The following is a 16,712-nucleotide window of genomic DNA, read 5'->3' as shown; positions in this document are numbered from 1 at the left end:
AGCCAAATAAACAAAAACAAAACCCCGGGAAACATATATTTCCAACAAACATTAAAAACAAACAAATTTTCAACAGCTCTCCCAAGTTTACATTTGACTTTTCAGATTTGCAGTTGACTTTTCATAATAATTGTTCAAATGTATTTTTTTGGTAAAAAAATGTCATTAATCATAAAGGATTTATTTTTTCTCACAAATACCTTAAAAGTCAATTAAAATACACATAAACATAGTATTTACACAAATTGGACATCAGAGGACAGTTGTAAAGCTGAGCCAGGGGCTAAGGACCGGGGCACCTGCAGGATGGCTGGTCAGCTGTGGCTCCAGGTGTCCTTAGTCATCTCTCTGGGGCAGGTAGAGCAGGGGGACAGAAGGTGCAGCTCCAGTCTGATGGCAGCAACATTACTGGTAAACTGTGGCAGCAAGGCCCCTCTCCAGATGGTTTCTTCAGGTCATGGGGCTGACAGGAGACGGTGCAGCTGCAGCTGGTGGGATCGGAGTGCCTGGGGCAGAGTGGGTGAAGGGTGTTCCTCTCTTCTGGAGGACAAGGGTGACAGCAATGCTGGCTGCAGTGCCTTGGGAACTGTGGCTGGAGGCGGAGCTACAAATGGGGGACTGAGGGAGGGCTACAAATGGGAGGGCTATGCATCCAGGTGAGGTTCATAGCTGGCCATTCTGTCAGATGCCAGGGCTGCTTTGATTTCCACATGAGGCTCAGGAGAATGAAGCAACTGAGTCACTGTGGTGACTTGGAAAGTGCTTGTTTGTTGGATGCTTGCTACCTCCTAAGGATGAGGTCTGGGCAGCTATATGAGGAAACCAAGTCTTTAACATCCCTTCCACTTGCAGCAAAGTTCCTAGACAACGTTCTCCCATCTGAAGCTTTCGTAAAACACCCACTCTACGCTGGATTTGGTCCACGGCCACACTCTTGTAGAAGTTACTCAATCCTCTGTTGAAGCGGGCCAGTTTTAGTCCAATCAGAAGATCTGTGAGGGGCCCTAGGGACCTTGGAGTTCTTTACACTTTTGAGCAAAAATCAGGTCTCCCTCCTCCCTCTGTGATACATCCCTGTGTGTGTAGACTAGTCTCCAGTTCACTGTCTCTTGATCTTCTGATCCTAGATCCTCACTGTACCAGAGGAGATGCTGTATGTTTGTTGGTTACCAGAACCGCTGGGTCGCTGTCTGCAGCGGATAGGACCTGGACTGGGCTGGGCACCTCCCCTTTGCCCAACAGGGTCTGGCCTGAGCTGTGGGCACTCTTGCCTTCCCTCTCATTATCAGAGGGGAAGCTAAAGTCACTGTTGACAGGGCATGTGGAAAAGAGGAGGAGGAATAAAAAGAAATGCTAGAGGGAGAATCCATAGATAGAGCCTGAAGTAGGACCAAAAGATGAAGAGGCTCCTGGAGGACCACAGCAGAGAAGGGGCTCACGTAGTACCAGAGATCAGAACCTGCAACTGAAAGCAAAGAGGGAGTCTGCAATGTGAGTCAAAGGATTGGAAAAGGAACCCAGAGACTGGGGCGTTCTCAACAGGGTAACACATCCCCTCCCCATCCCCGCCATCCATTCTCAACAGGAATAAGAAAAATACTTGTTTTTCTACCCTCATTCAAAATCCAGAGCACTGGCCCACACAGTGCTCCTGACCCCACACAGCCTTTCTTCCTTTGGGTTCAGAGCAAATACCCGACTTTACACCTCTGTCTGCTGTTTGGGTTGTTTCCTTCCAGACCTCATAGTGAGCTTATCGACCTAAAAAGCCACCCATAGTGGCTCATCTGCGCACAAAATCCCACCAAAGGTCCCTATCTGTTTAAGTGTTTTCTAGCAAGGGAAGGTGCATACTATCTTCACGTAAAATAAATTAGTACAGTTTGTAAGTTTGTAAGCTCAGGACGCGGTTTTGGGTGCACAGATTTTGGAGGGGTATACAAAACTAATGTCTTTTATGGGCTTTCTCAGAGCATTCGCAAGCAGTTTATTTCTAAATGTATGTTAGAAGTTTTCTGCCCAACAAAGGCAGAATTGGAAGGCTGTGGGATTATTCTAAGAAGGCTAGACCTGTTATAAACCCAGTGACTTAATGCCAGTCTGATATTGTTGTGCTGACATTGTATTTGTAACTTCAAATACTTGGATCTGATCTGATATACCTAGCAAGCAACTGTGTAATTTCTTGGTTATGTTTTTCGCAGTGATTCTGTTTGTTCGTCAGATACACAGCTGCTTGAAACACTTGAGAATCAGCTTTACAAATGCTTAGTTTGATGTGGAAGATTTTGTCAAGTTGCTGTAATTAACATTCGTTTGATTGTTTTTCTCCGTGTGTTCGTGTTGTACAGTGTTTATGTGGAACTCATAAGACATCTTGTGGGACTTGGTTCCATACCCCCCCCCCCCCCCGCTTGTGATTTCAGCAGTTGAACTCAGCAAGGAAGTCCCTTGTCTCCCAAGCCCAGTATTTGGGTTTTTGTTTTTGTTTTTGTTAGTTTTTAGTGCTGGAAATTGAGACCAGGCTCTCTATGAGCTAGTCAAGACTGCTGAACTACATAGAATTTGTATTTGATATGTGTACCGAACTGGGGCACCGGATCGTGAGACACAATGTAGAAATTCAAGGGCAATACGTTTTAAAAGCCCTTTTTGTTATCAGCGCATGTTGCAAATGGAAAGTATAAAAGTTGTCCTTGAACGGGTACATCAAAACTGCATGTGCTTTGCTGTGAATCATTTGGAAGCCATACAGTTTTACAGGGAAGGAAACTGTCTTTCAGGCCACTGAGTGAGTTTAAAGACTGCTACAGACAAAACACTACAGCCTTTTAGGAGAATTCAGAGAGCCCGTCAGCTGCAGCACAGCTAGTGAAAGACAAGTGTGCCGTTTCTCAGGACTCAAAAACACTTGCACCAACTTAGGGCTGCAAAGAAACAAAGCTAAGGGGTCTCCCTGGTGTATGGGAAAATCTGATTCTGAGTGGAACGCTCTGTAAACGATGCATTTTATTAGTCAGTGCCAAAATAACGCTGATAAATTAAGATAGAACATTGGCATTATTAGACATAGTAATACAATTGTGACTCTTGTATTGTGTTCATTTTAATTCTAAGGATATTGAGCAAAATGCTTCTTTTCATTTAGTTCTTGTTAAATCATATCTTTGGTGGTTGTATGTACTATATAGGAACCACTTAAGAACATGCTGTTTGTAGTTTAAATATATATACATATATCGATATATGTGTTTTGTTTCTAGATTAAGTTACTTTTGCTCAGAAGAGGGGTTAAAGGAGAACAACCCTCAGCCTTAAGGTCAACATGAGAGGGGCAAGGAGGCCTGCTGCCTGTGAGCTGCGCTGTCTCTAGGTGGCCATTCTCGCCCCCTACCAAGGTGGGGTTCCCAGCAGTATCATTGATCTTCCATTCCGGAGCATGGACCTTCTTGCAAGAACTACGTGTTTATCGTTTCAAGCCTATCTTACGAAATGTCGCACAAGGAGGCATCAGGGGTTATCATCAGGTGTGTTGGCTAGAACGAATAGGAAACATCCCTGGTGACAAGCGGCTTGGGGAGGGGAGCATCCTAGCGACATTCTCGGTCTTCTCCAGGATAGCCTCCTGGCTCCAGTGTTCTCATTCGGAACTCTTCGCAGTGAGCTGAACCCAGGTCTCCTGGGCAGTCTTGCAGTCCCAGGCTGTCACACTTCCCAGTCTTATCTGTAAATCTCAGTGGCACTTGTGGGTGCCACTCCTGTTGGGAATTGAGGAGACCTGTGTCAGGACTGTGGAGTGCATAGGGGCATCCAGCTTCACTCTCCAAAGAACTCTCCTCTGCAGCGCTGGGAGCACTTGGCTCCCTGTTGATACTGGTCCGGAGAGAGTAGGAGACACTGCTGAACACAGGTGCCATCAGTGTCCCCCCAGGTAGTGGTTGGTGACTGTCATCTGTGGGGCTAGAGCAGACTAACAGCTTACCACTGTGGACTTGTTGACTCTGTCTGGCTGCAAATACACTGTGTGGTGTTCTAATTGTTCTAACTAAATACACCCTGTACTCTTTCTTCTTCTTTGTGGTGCTGAGCCCAACAACCTGAACCTGTCCAGGTCTTATTTAAGTTAGGCAGCCACCTACTAGAGCACCCTGTCTAAGTCTTCCATACTTTTTTTTTTTTAAATTTCACCTCTATATTTCAGAAAACCTACCTAAAACCAGAATACAACAAATAGAATATACTTCAAATAATTGAATATATAAACTATTATAATTCAAATCTGAACACTGATACTTTAGTCTTTTTTGAGGGTATAAAGTTTATTTAGTGAGTTATGGAGGTAGAAGGGAAGGGGCGAAGAGAGAGAGCGACAGAAGTTGCCTCTCCAGTTGAGAGAGAGAGAGAGAGAGAGAGAGAGAGGAGAGAGAGAGAGAGAGAGCAGGAGAGGTGAGATTCACAACTCTAACCACACCCTTCTTCTGGAGCAGTTTATGGATGAATTTTTTCCACCATGAACAGAAGTCGCTGCTTTCAGAAGACCTTCTGCAGACAGTGACACTGGCTCTAGGGACTTCTGGTCAGCGGCTGCTGCCAGGTCTTCCCCGCAGGCTTTGCTTTCCAATGACCACTATGTTTTTGGGCATGTCCTTGAACTGACTGATACACAAGCCCCTGTCCTTCAGCCTTTGCAAGAATCGCCCTTCGATACTAGTATCTCAAAGCTTGTCCCATGGGTTCATAGTTCATATCTGGTTTCTTCTTGTGCTTTCCCCAAAGCTTCCACACGTTTGACTATGCTCTTTTCTGTCTGAGTCCATTTAATACAATTGGGACAACTCCCACAGAGAGGTTGTGCTTCCTTTCCATCTCTGACTTTCTTCTTGATTCCTAGCTCAGGAGACCCATTGGTACCTGGTGACTGCTGGATTTTTGTTTTGCGGCCAACTTTTTTTTTTTTTTTTTTGAGACAGGGTTTCTCTGTGGCTTTGGAGCCTATCCTGGAACTAGCTCTGTAGACCAGGCTGGCCTCAAACTCCCAGAGATCCGCCTGCCTCTGCCTCCCGAGTGCTGGAATTAAAGGCGTGCGCCACCACTGCCTGGCCTTGTGGCCAACTTTTATCTTTTCCATTGGTTCGTGGCTAAGTGGTAAAGTGGGAATAGGTGAGTCACCCGTTGGTTCAGACTGTTCCAAGGACACCTCTGCTACAGTCTCTGTAATGACGTCTGGATAAACTCTGGAGGGACCTTCGAATCCCCGTATGAAGCAGGGCTTCAGCAGCTTCAGTTGTCTTTCCCGTACAGCGTGCATTACTGCTGTGAACTGATGTCTCAACTCTTGTTCTTCCGCCACATTCTGCACCATGTAAGTCTCCCCGCTATACTCCAGAACCTGGGCAGCGTAGCCCTGCTCTGATCTTACACTGGGGACTGACTCCACAGTCACTGCGGGGATAGTTCGCCTCCATTGCTGCAAAGCTCCCGAACGGAACCTCCACTGTCAGCCAGTGCCGATGTCATTGTTTATTCCCCGAGGAAGTTTCAAATCAGTGTAATGTAATTAGAGCTCATAGATGATGGCCGGGATTATAGGTTTCACTTTCATGGTTTAATTAGACAGAGATAGAGTAGATTAGACATCCAGAAGTCCAGTCTTCTTAAGATGATAAACCAGAGGGTAATTTGAATGTTAAGTAGTCTCAGCATCCTCCAGTGCTTTCACAACTTGTCAAGAGCTAAATCTCCCCTGGAACCACTGCTCTCCCTTCTCGGCTCCTTCCCCTTCCCCTCCGGGAGCTGCAGACTTCGAGTCGGGCAGTCAAGGGGCCTCCCTGGTCAGGCCACCGCGAGCCAGACAAAACTGCACTGCACCGCTCAGCGCTGAGCCCACCTAACTTCCCAGCACACCACCCCAAAAGCCCCCAACCGCTGAGGTGATGGAAGCAACACCGGTTTCCATACTTTTATTCCAAAAGTGTTCAGTAGTGCTGTAGATATGATACAGTATCAAGGTAAAGGTACTTTCTGACAAGCGGAAGGATCTCCAAGTTCCACTCGCTGACCCACAAGGCAGAAGGAGAGAATCGAATTCTACAAATGTTCTCTGACCTCGACATTGGTGTTTGTACATGTTTCTTGTTTTTTCTCACTTTTTTATTTGTTTATTTTTTGAGACAGGCTTTCTCTGTAGCTTTGGAGCCTGTCCTGGAACTAGCGCTTGTAGACCGGCTGGCCTTGAACTCATAGAGATCTGTCTGCCTCTGCCTCCTGGGATTAAAGGCCTGTGCCATCATCACTGCCCCCCCCACGTTAAACAAATAAAAGAGTACTACTGTTTAAACAAATAAAAATACATATATAAGAGAGTACTACTATTATAAGAATGTGCAATTAGAGCAAATGTGTGCTTGCGTGCATGCACAGTGGAAATAGTCATGAAATAACTAAAAAGTGAAGAAAATTGTTGCTTGCAAGATTTTTCTTCTTTTCTTTTTGACTTTTTGAGATGGGTTTCTCTGAAGCTTTGGATCCTGTCCTGGAACTAGTTCAGGCCAGCTTCTAATTCACAGAGATCCAACTGTCTCTGCCTTCGGAGTGCTGGGATTAAAGGCTTGATCCGGCCGGGCGATGGTGGTGCACGCCTTTAATCCCAGCACTCGGGAGGCAGAGACAGGCGGATCTCTGTGAGTTCGAGACCAGCCTGGTCTACAAGGGCTAGTTCCAGGACAGGCTCCAAAGCCACAGAGAAACCCTGTCTCGAAAAACCAAAAAAAAAAAAGGCGTGATCCGCTGCACTGTGGGCAGATTTTTTTCCTTTGCCCTCATCCTGTGGGAGCAGTTTGGGTTCAGGTCCTGAGACAGGGAAGAGGCTTTAATGTAAAGAGATGAATTGTCCTGAACACCAGATGAATTTCACACAAGCGGCTGGATCTGATTAGCTCCAACCGTCTTTATTTATTTAAAAAAAATTTTTTTTTGGTATGGTCCCCAGGTAAAACTCTTTATTCAGTCCAGGCAGTCATGTTAGTACAGTAAACTCAGATTTTGTGAAGAAATGAGATTCTAACCTCACATGCTGGATCAGTGGGTCTTCTCGGACAAGAAAAAACCTGAATGAGCAGAGCAGAGCAAAGCAGGTTAGAAACCAGGCATTCCCAAATCTAAGTTTCTGGCAACGCGGGCTTGAGTGGCTTTCCCTCCGCTGCCTGCGCTGCTGTTCCTTTTCCTCCTCTTCTTTGTATTTGGTTTTTGTTTTGTTTGTTTTTGTTCTCCCTTTTTCTTTTCTTTCTTTTTTTTAAAGATTCATTTATTCGTGCGTTTTATGTATATAAGTGCTGAATCTGATCCCATCATGGATGGTTGTGAACCCCCATGTGGTTGCTGGTAATTGAACTCAGTACCTTTGGAAGAGCAGGCAAAGCTCTTAACCACTGAGCCATCTCTCTAGCCCCCCCCTTCTTCTTAAATTGTTTATATTGGGCTATATGTTTTTCCTCCACTCTCCTCCTTTCGTCTCCCTTCCCCTTCTACCCTCTCCCATCCCCAGGCTCCCAATTTACTCAGGAGATCTTGTCTTTTTCTACTTCCCATATAGATTAGATCCACGTATGTCTATTTTAGGGTCCTCATTGTTGTCTAGGTTTTCTGGGATTGTGAACTGTAGGCTGGTTTTTCTTTGATTTATGTCTAAAAGCCACTTACGAGTGAGAGCCATTATTCATACATTGAAAACAAGCATATTTTTCCATACCAAGGAACAAGTTTTTCCCATTCTCCAACGTTAACCTCTGGCAAAAACAAATATGTCGAAATGTTTTTTCCCCCTAACTTTTACATCAAAACATCTTTAAACCAAAACCAACACTTATCATTTAGCTAAGTGGTAGATCTGTCACAGTCCTTAGGGTAGAGGATATATTCAATTTAAAAGGGGATTGGGAGCCTTGAATAGAGAATGGTCATTTTTCATAACAAAGGCAGGCGTGCTGGAGTTAAATTTGTAGAACTAGTTAACCCTGGGAAAAGCCATTCCTCAAACTGCTGCCTCCAGCTTTATTGTGAATATAGGAACTAGGACTCAGTGGTAAAAATGCGTTGAGTCTGGACTTAGATTCTCAGAACTCTGTGGAAGGAGAAAGCCAAATCCTTAAATTGTCCTTTGCTCTCCACGCTCTCCTTGTGGGATGCACACACCATGGCGCACACATGCTGGGACAAATGCATGTTGTAGCAAGCACACACACCATGACACACGCTGGCACGTTTGTGTCATGGCACCCTAGTTAAAAATAAAGAGACTAGAAACTCGGAACTGCGTTCGAGCTGAGTGGGAAGTGGGGGGGGGGGCAGCATTCTCCAAGCAGGAGCACAATCCCCCACACTGAACTATAGAAAATCAGCTTTTCTGGTGTTTTGACTGAAAAGTTTCTGCACCCTGATAAACTTCTCTGCCGATGCAATAATTCGAATCAGATCAAATCAAACCAGATTAGAAAAAGCCCAGGTTTAATGAAAACTAATGCTCCCAGGTGACTCTCCAGCCCCCCAGAGAGGAGATGGGGAAGACCGGAAGACCGGAAACCACTGTTCTCTGGGGAATAATTGAAATACCCTGTGGGAGTGGTCATGAGTATTTTTGAGGAGGGGGCATTGTTTGGTGGGCTTTCTCAGAGGTAGACCGACTGAGGCAACTCCCAGGGGAGTGGGCTTGGGATGGAACTTCCACTCAAACATTCCAGACTCTTCGGGTATAAGGATTCCAGGGGCTGGGGTAAAACATGAACCCAAACACTGACATTATGGAATTTTCTAATGCTCTTTGCATATCATGATACTTGAATGCCAGTGATTAAATTTTTAGGAATATAGTTTGTGGAAAATAAAATTAGCCTCAGTGTTTTCCTTATAGTAGCTTATGTCTACATGAAACAATTAGCTCTCTTCTGTGGTGCCTGGGTGGCAGTCAGCACCTGCTGCCAGAAAAGCATTGTGGTGGAGCCTGACAGCATGCGTCGCGTCATATACTCTGAGTAGTGTTTGTCCACAAACATTGCTGCTGCCACTTTGAGTGAGGAATGGAAGAGTTGTGGGCTTAGATTCTGGGGTAGCTAACAAGGTTTCCACCAAGCAGACTGTCCTTTCCTCTGCTGGTTGCTGAGTAAGGGTAATTCCTGTTAGAGACACAGGCATAAGGCTCAGATCTCTTTGAGGTTGAGTTTTAAATGTTAATTGGAATTTTTGTTTGAGATGCACATCTCTGACTGTCCTGGAACTCATCCCGTAGGCCAGGCTGGCCTTGAACTCGTAGAGATCCACCTGCTTCTGCCTCTCAAAGGTGTTCTTGGTGATTATAAAAGAAAGGGAGGGAAAATGACAAAGGAAAGATAATTCGTGAATTGATTGAAACTCTACTGCAGCATCTAACAAAGACCATAGAATCTAAACTTCTCAATCTGGGGAAAAGAGAATGCCCTCCAGTATGTTCTGAGAAAGACCTTAAATAATGGTGAGAGATTGGGGCCGCTGAGGTGCAGCCTCAGTGAATGCAAGCCTTCACGAATCTCTGACCCTAGCTGGTGTAGCTGATGGCCTCAGAGAGTCTGCTAGCTCCTGTGTGAGATGCGGTTTGTTAGCATGGGAACTGCAGTCTCGCGCTAGCCTCAGCTTCTGTGTATAATGGTGGTGCAGGAAAAAAAATACTGCTAGGCTCCCAGCATGAGCGTGTCAGACTGCCTAACCCGTGCAGATGCAAGATATTAACAGTGTTTCTGAAGAAGTCGTGCACAACAGGAAAGAAAGCAAAGCTCTCAGTCCGAGAGAACGTCTCAAAGAAAAGTCTTAAGAAGATTTTATAATTATTTTAAGCAGGTCAGAAAATATTACCCACTGGAGTTCCTTTTTTTAAAAGATATTTTATTAATTTATATAATTTATTATTGTGTGCATTCTACTTCCATGGTGGGCATTGGATCAAGCTCAGATTGCTGGGCTTTTACAGCAGGCGATTTTGCCCATCTCATGGGCCCCAGGAGTTCGGTTTTAAACACCCAGTGCACAGTGTTCCTTTCAGCACGAGGACCAAGCGTCAGGCAGAAAGGGGACAAAGCTTTTTCTTTGTCTCTCTGGATCTCCTTTCCTTTGGCTGTTGGACTGGGGATTTATGTTGGAAGACATATGACAGCCTCCATCAGTATAGTACGTTTGATGAAGAATTGGATCAAACTTGCTCTCACCTAGCCTGGTGTTTGGTTGGAAGCGTCACCCCAGCCCCTGGCATCCTTATACACAAGAGTCTGGAAGGTTTGGGTGGAAGTTCCATCCCAAGCCCCCTCCCCTGGGAGTTGCCCTCAGTCCAGACTCCACCTCCGAGAAAGCCCCCCAAATGATGACTCCCTCCCCAGAGATGCTCAAGACCACTCCCCAGGGGTATTTAAATTGTACCCCAGAGAACAAACATGGGAGTGCTGGTATCCATTAAACCCGGACTTTTTCTAATTAGGTTTGATTTGATCTGATTCGGATTACTGTGCCAACAGAGAGGTTTGTTGGGGAGCAGGATCTTTTCAGAAGGATTTATGGCTAACTGACGAGCTCGTGATTTTTGGGTGCCTGCAGCACTTGTGTTTGCCCGTTCATAGATACAGTGTCCCTAATTTAGTAAGAAGAGAGAACAGACACTAAAATTATGACCTATAATTATATCTGTGGGATCAATCAGAAAGCCTGGCAGACGGATGACAACTAAGCATTTGGCAGTAAATTTTCTTTGGATATTAGATATAAACTTTATAAATAATTTTAATATACTAGTAATGATGTTTGCAGAATTTAAAAATTATTTATAGAGTTAATTAGGTTAAAATAATTTATATTTGAAAAGAATAAGTAACACTGATATTAAATCACTACTTTCAGGGATTTGCCTAGAGGGAATATTGTGGCCTTATAATTGCATTACCTTGTAGAAAATAAAATGTATTTAGTTTAAATGGATGCTGTCTGTGTGTAAAGAGCACTTGAGTCTATGCCGATTGTTATTAAGTACTGAGTGCCGAGCTACATGGACAAACCTCACTGTGTGGTTTCTGTGATGTGCAGAATGAGGACTCCGATCTCGCCGTCAGGTCATCAGCCAGCCCGTAAGTTTTCTTCTGTCTGTGTTCTTCATCATTCTTGATTGCTAGATTTAATCTCATTGTTTGGGTTTAATTTTTATGTGTTCTTGAAATTGATTTTTATTGTAAGCAAATCTGTGCCTACTTTAAAAAAGACTGGAAACAGAAAAGAGAAATCTTTGCCAAATCAAAACAAAGCAAAACACACACACACACACACACACACACACACACACACACACACACACACACACACAAAATCAAACCCAGGACCAAAAGCACCCAAGATTCAGCATCTTGTTTCTTCGCTGTTGTGCACTGGCTCTGAAAAAAGCATCCATTTGAAGGCTGGTAAGGGGACGGCGCGAGGGCTCGGCCGGCGGAGAGGCAGCCTCTCCCAGAGAGCAGAGAGCTGGGAGCTGCCGCGTCTGCACACCGCACGCAGTCAACACTGTTGCTTGCCAGTCCACAAAAGACTGCCGGTGGATATGCTAAGTTTTTGGCTGAGATCAGTTCTCCAAAAATAGGGGAGATGGAATATTTTTTTTTTTTTTTGTCTCAAGTAAGTCAGTGAGGGGAGTTCAGTGGTGGGAAGCCTGAAAACCAGACTTTTCGTGGAGCTGGCGCGATGAAACTCAGTTGTTAAGTGTGTGCTGGAGCATGCTGTGAGCACTGTTGACGCAAGTTTGAACCATTTTTAAGTCTGTTTGGATTACAAGAGACCCCTTCTCTCAAAATTAAAAAATTATAAAAAGGAGGGGGCAAGGATCTGTTCATGATCTTGCTTCCTATGTCTTTGCTCACATCTGACACGCAGAAAGAATTCATTTGTTTGTACCACTATTTGATGATTTACTAATTTTGTACACACGAGCTACTGTGTTTGCTCATGTGATATGGATTTGCTCTCTTGCGGGCTCTTCCCCTGCACTCTGGTTTCCACACGCAGTTACCCTGGCAGCCCCTCACAACGCCTGTCCAGCTCTGCAGCATACTCACCCAGCCACCTTTAGAACGCATGCTTTTCAGCGACTTTTTTGTTTGAACAGGCGATGAAGCAAGGACATTATCATCTATCTTCAAATTTTCAAAAATCCTTTGACAGTTTCCCACATTTATAGAAAGAATTTTGGTCGTTTTCACTCTCAGTCCCTTCTCTCCAGTTCAAACCCTTATCAACAACCCCCCCTCTATTTCCATGTCTTCTCTTCTGTGTGACCCACTGAGTTTAATTAGAGTTTCTTGCTGGAGCACGGGTAGGAGGTAATTTACTGGTGCACTGGCCACTCATCAGTGACTACATCACTGAAGAAAATGACACCCTCCTCCCCCATCAACCATTAGCTGTGAATAGTCCCTCAGGGAAAGGTCTGGCCTCTTGGACCCCTCTCCCATCCATGATTAAATGTAGACAGGCCCAATCTTGTGCAGGTTTTGTGTGGATTGTTACAGCTTCAGTGAGTCCTGATTACAGCAGCTATGTCAAGCACAGAAGACGCTTTTTGCTGTCCGTGCATCTCCCGCCTCGTGGCTCTTACATTCTTTCTGTTCCCCCTCCCCCAAGTTTCGTCTTAGAGCTGTCCCACTCAGGGTTGTGCCCTTCACCGTCACTTGGGCCAGTTACGGGTTTGTGCAGTAGCGGCTGCCAGCTGCAACAGGCAGCGTTTCTGGCAGTATTGTTGTGCTCTCTGCCATTCAAATGGAAGTTTTGTATGTTTCCCAGAGAGGAGACGACAGGAAAAAAATGGAAATATTTTGTGACCAAACTTATTAGTTTTAAAATTATGATTTAGATGTGAAATATGGGTGAATGGTTAACCCTGAAAGATGCCCTACACTTTCAGCGACGCTCATGATCAAGCACAGGATCTTGCTCACGCATGTTGAGCAAGTTCTCTACAGCTATGCTGCGTGTGCTTCCAACTCCAGGATACACTGGTTTTTGTTGTTGTTGTTGTTGTTTTGTTTTTCAAGACAGGTTTTCTCTGTGTAGTTTGGCTATTTTGGAACTTTCTTTGTAGATCAGGCTGCCCTGGAACTCACAGAGATCCACCTGCCTTTGCCTCTGCCTCCCATGTGCTGTGATTAAAGGTGTGCTCCACCACTGCTGGGCTTTAACATATACCCTTTATTATTTGTTTTTTTTTTTTTGAGAATGACTTTCTGCTATAGCCTAGGCTGGCCTCAAATTTCTAATCCTTTAGTCTCCTTTTGTTGACATAGGTTACAGGTGTGCATTGCCCCGATTGCACCTCAACTGCTTTAAAAACATTTTATAATGTGTATGAAGATTGGAAAACAGTTGGCAATAGCTATCTCCACCCACGTTTGCGGGTCTGGAGAAAGGACTCGGGCTGTCAGACTTGGTGGCGAGTATCTTTACTCACTGAACCGTCTCATCCTCTTGTGTGTTAGGATTACAGGTATGTGTCAAGATACCTGGTTCACACTGTATACTTTTTAAAATGGTAAAATGCCAGACCATTGTGTGAACGCTTCCTAGTGACTTCACTGGACTATGAATAGGTACAATAAAGCATGCAATAATAGATTTGGAGGACGGATAACAAAGTCCCCACATTGATGCTGGTCTAAATTGTCTTATGACTCAGCACTGAGCTCTAGAGTGCCTGTGCAGCCTTTCCCAGAAGACATCAACCTATTGTTAACTGAAATGACAATAGGAACGTAGATGCTGTGGAAATGATTTCTGGACATAGATGAGCATCCCTTTGATTTAAGGGAAGAAAATCTGAGAGAATACAAACCTAGGATCCTGTTTTTCCAAGAGCAGGTATACTGGGGAGGAGATGGGTTGACTGAGGTGATTTTAGCTGTGTGAGTTCTTGCTATGGGGATAGCTCTATAGTGCATTGAAAAGGATGTTACGATGTTTGATCTTCATCTTATTGATAATGAACTCTCCCAGACAGAAATTTGATCTGATTGGCTTGCAAATCTGATGCAGAATGATACCTTTCTTACCGTGAATATTGGTGGAGGAACAATTCTGTGCATCAGCCGTCAACACGTAAACATGTAAACATACCCTTCCAGACTTTGTACAGATTATATACACCATACATCATATGTGCATCAATGCATATAAGGAGAGATAGAAGTAAAATTGGTTAAGATGTCTCCACAAAAAAAAAAAAACCTTTCTTCCATTCAGACCTTAATTTTTGTGAATCATGTTTTGAGTCAGTTGTTGATTGCTGTGATTTTTCCCATCCGGTACAGCCTTCTGTGGCACAAAAATGCCGGTGATTGGGCGAGATGACTCAGCTTGCCGCATAAAACTGACAAAGTGAGTTCAAGCCCTGGAACCTGTGATGGAGGAAGAGATGTGATTCTTTCTGTTCTCTGACCTCTACTCGGGCTCCTTGACGCAGGAGCTCTGTCTCGCACACCTACACATGTGCACTGACACTCCATATAAAATAGTAACAACAAATTGTAAAAGTTTTAAACTTCGGGTAATGCACAAGATCTTAGTCATTCAAGCAGCGGACCCTATCCCTCCCTCTAATTTTGGTGCCAGCACTTTGTTGGTCTGAGCCAATGGCAATGATTTCAAGCCACACTATCTCTGTTTTCTAGTAAAGTTTAAAAGGGATTCTAAGTGATCAGCCTGGCTATCGGTAATAAAAACGACAGATATTCAAGGTTTTTTTCCCCCTTTGGTACAGGATTAGATTTATAGCCGTATGCCTATTTGTGTTGTGTTTTAAGTCATGGTCTAGCTGTGTCACCCGGGCTGTGAGTGACACATTGCCCAGCTACGCTTGTTGTTCCGGCTACAGGTCCCATAGAAGCACCGAGAAGTAACGTTCTTGGTGAGTGATTGGGGACTGCCATCAAGGTAATAAGTTTTAGCCCATCTCATCACCTTCATTTCAAAGGACTGGGGAAAACTTTTTGCTTTTAGAAAAATCCTCTTCTCAAGAAAAATCATCCCTTTCCTTAGAAAAATGTCTTCAAGTTTATTATTTGTGTGTGTGTGTGTGTGTGTGTGTGTGTGTGTACACATGGACTCGCCGCACTTTGTGTGCGCTCTCACAAGCTTGCACGCTGTTTTCAAGTTAAAAGGATGCCTGATGTCTGGCAATTCCCTTCCTTATGGGTTTCCTTAAACAATGCATTTTACTTATTTAAAATGAGGACAATTTGAACAGCTGCATACATCTTTTGTATGCGGAAGCAATACTGCCACCTGGCCAACAAAATCAAGAGGCTCCGCGTTTCAAGATACATTCTGATTTCAGTGATGTTGAAGTGGGAAGATTTTTTTAAAAAGAGTGCCTTAGCTGAAATACAGTTATGTGTGATCTGGTTTCTTCAATAATTCCAAGGCTGATTTCTGTAAAACAGTTTCTCTTAAGGAAATTTGTATGTTTGGTGTTTTACAAACAGTCTAGGGACTGGGAGAATTTTGCCTAGCGTTTGTTGTGTGTTGAGTGGCTGAGATGAGTCTCCAGAAAGGCAAAACCAACAGCTCCTTCTAAAACCACCAAGAATATTTTTACACAAAGCGTGGCTCCTTAGCCTTGAGCGGTGCTTTCACTCCCAACACGCAGGAGGCCAACGCAAGAGAATTGAAAGTTTGAGGCCGGCCGGAGCTACTTAGTGGACAGACACCCTGTCTGCAAAAGCAAAGAAAAAAAAATAGGTAACGATTATCTTCTTTATCACAGATTATTAACATATATTCAGTAGTGTGTCTGATTTGGTTTTGTGTCCCTCATGACACTTAATTGGCTTTGCTCGCCACAGCATTTGTAGGAGACAGGGTAATGAGTGTAACTGAGGGTAAATAAGTATTTGTTAATATCTGTAATCCTTTCTTGCCTAATATAAGGCTTTGAATACCTTGCCTCTTTAAAGGAGCTTAGGTCCTTGCCTTTGTTAAAGGGGGCTCATAGGATTCATTTTATGGTTCCTCTTCAGCAGCGAAACGCAGGACGAGATAGCAGCAACCTTAAAACAGTGTCTAGCCCTAAGTAAACGGATCTTTGAAAAAGCAGCTTTTGGTTGAGATACCTCGCTCGCTGCAGACTCTGGGCAACCAAGCGCTCTCTCGCTCGCTCGCTGATTAACCCTTTGAATGCTGTTCTCCTCGCCTGCATTCACATGTTGCTTTGCGAGACATTTTTCAACTGGTCATTTGGATCTCATTTCACTGCAAGCTGAGGCTTAGCTCTGGGTCCCTGCCTCAAGTCCCGATTCCGGTGGGGGCCGCGTGGGGCGGAGCCCACAGGAAGTGTGCGCTTTAAGAGCGGGAGGAAGGGGCTCGCGGCGGCGGCGGCGGCGGCGGCAGCGGCAGCGCAGCGGCGGGGGCTGGCGCGGGGGCCGGGGGTGGCGCCGTGGCCGTGCGTCAGAAGGGGCCCAGGCTTCGCACCTTGATTGACGTCAGAGCTGCAGCGGGGCTGCGGTGACTTGGCCAGTCCTCGGAGCCTCGTCCCAGTCGCCACTCGGAGCTCGCGTCGAGCGACACGCGCTCCGCTGAGCTCCTCTCCTCGGCCTCCGGCGGGTGTGGCCGGGGACCCTGCGGCCCCGAGACCCCCGCGGCTCCGGCGGCCTCCGAGCGGAGCGGCGGGC

General features: G+C 45.0%; 1 protein-coding gene and 2 pseudogenes across 2 annotated transcripts in view; 1 reads left to right on the top strand and 2 right to left on the bottom strand.

Annotated features, from left to right (window-relative positions):
* Positions 1 to 340: 340 nt before the first annotated feature.
* LOC101992891 lies at positions 341 to 1,370 on the bottom strand (annotated as a pseudogene).
* Positions 1,371 to 3,590: 2,220 nt separating this feature from the next.
* Positions 3,591 to 5,517, bottom strand: LOC113457671 (annotated as a pseudogene).
* A 5,522-nt stretch (positions 5,518 to 11,039) lies between these two features.
* Zdbf2 (zinc finger DBF-type containing 2) overlaps positions 11,040 to 16,712 on the top strand; it is a 47,294-nt gene continuing 41,621 nt past the window's right edge. Inside the window, exon 1 of one of the 2 annotated variants that reach the window (XM_026786137.1) lies at positions 11,040 to 11,135. The gene's annotated coding sequence lies outside the window, so the exon portion shown is untranslated. The remainder of the gene's footprint in view (positions 11,136 to 16,712) is intronic. The other variant, XM_026786138.1, reaches the window with a different exon arrangement.

The sequence above is a fragment of the Microtus ochrogaster genome, linkage group LG4 (genome assembly GCF_000317375.1).
Source record: "Microtus ochrogaster isolate Prairie Vole_2 linkage group LG4, MicOch1.0, whole genome shotgun sequence".
In the NCBI taxonomy this organism is placed as follows: domain Eukaryota; kingdom Metazoa; phylum Chordata; class Mammalia; order Rodentia; family Cricetidae; genus Microtus; species Microtus ochrogaster.
Note: the sequence above shows the minus strand (reverse complement) of the source record. Positions and strands in the feature narration are given on the sequence as shown.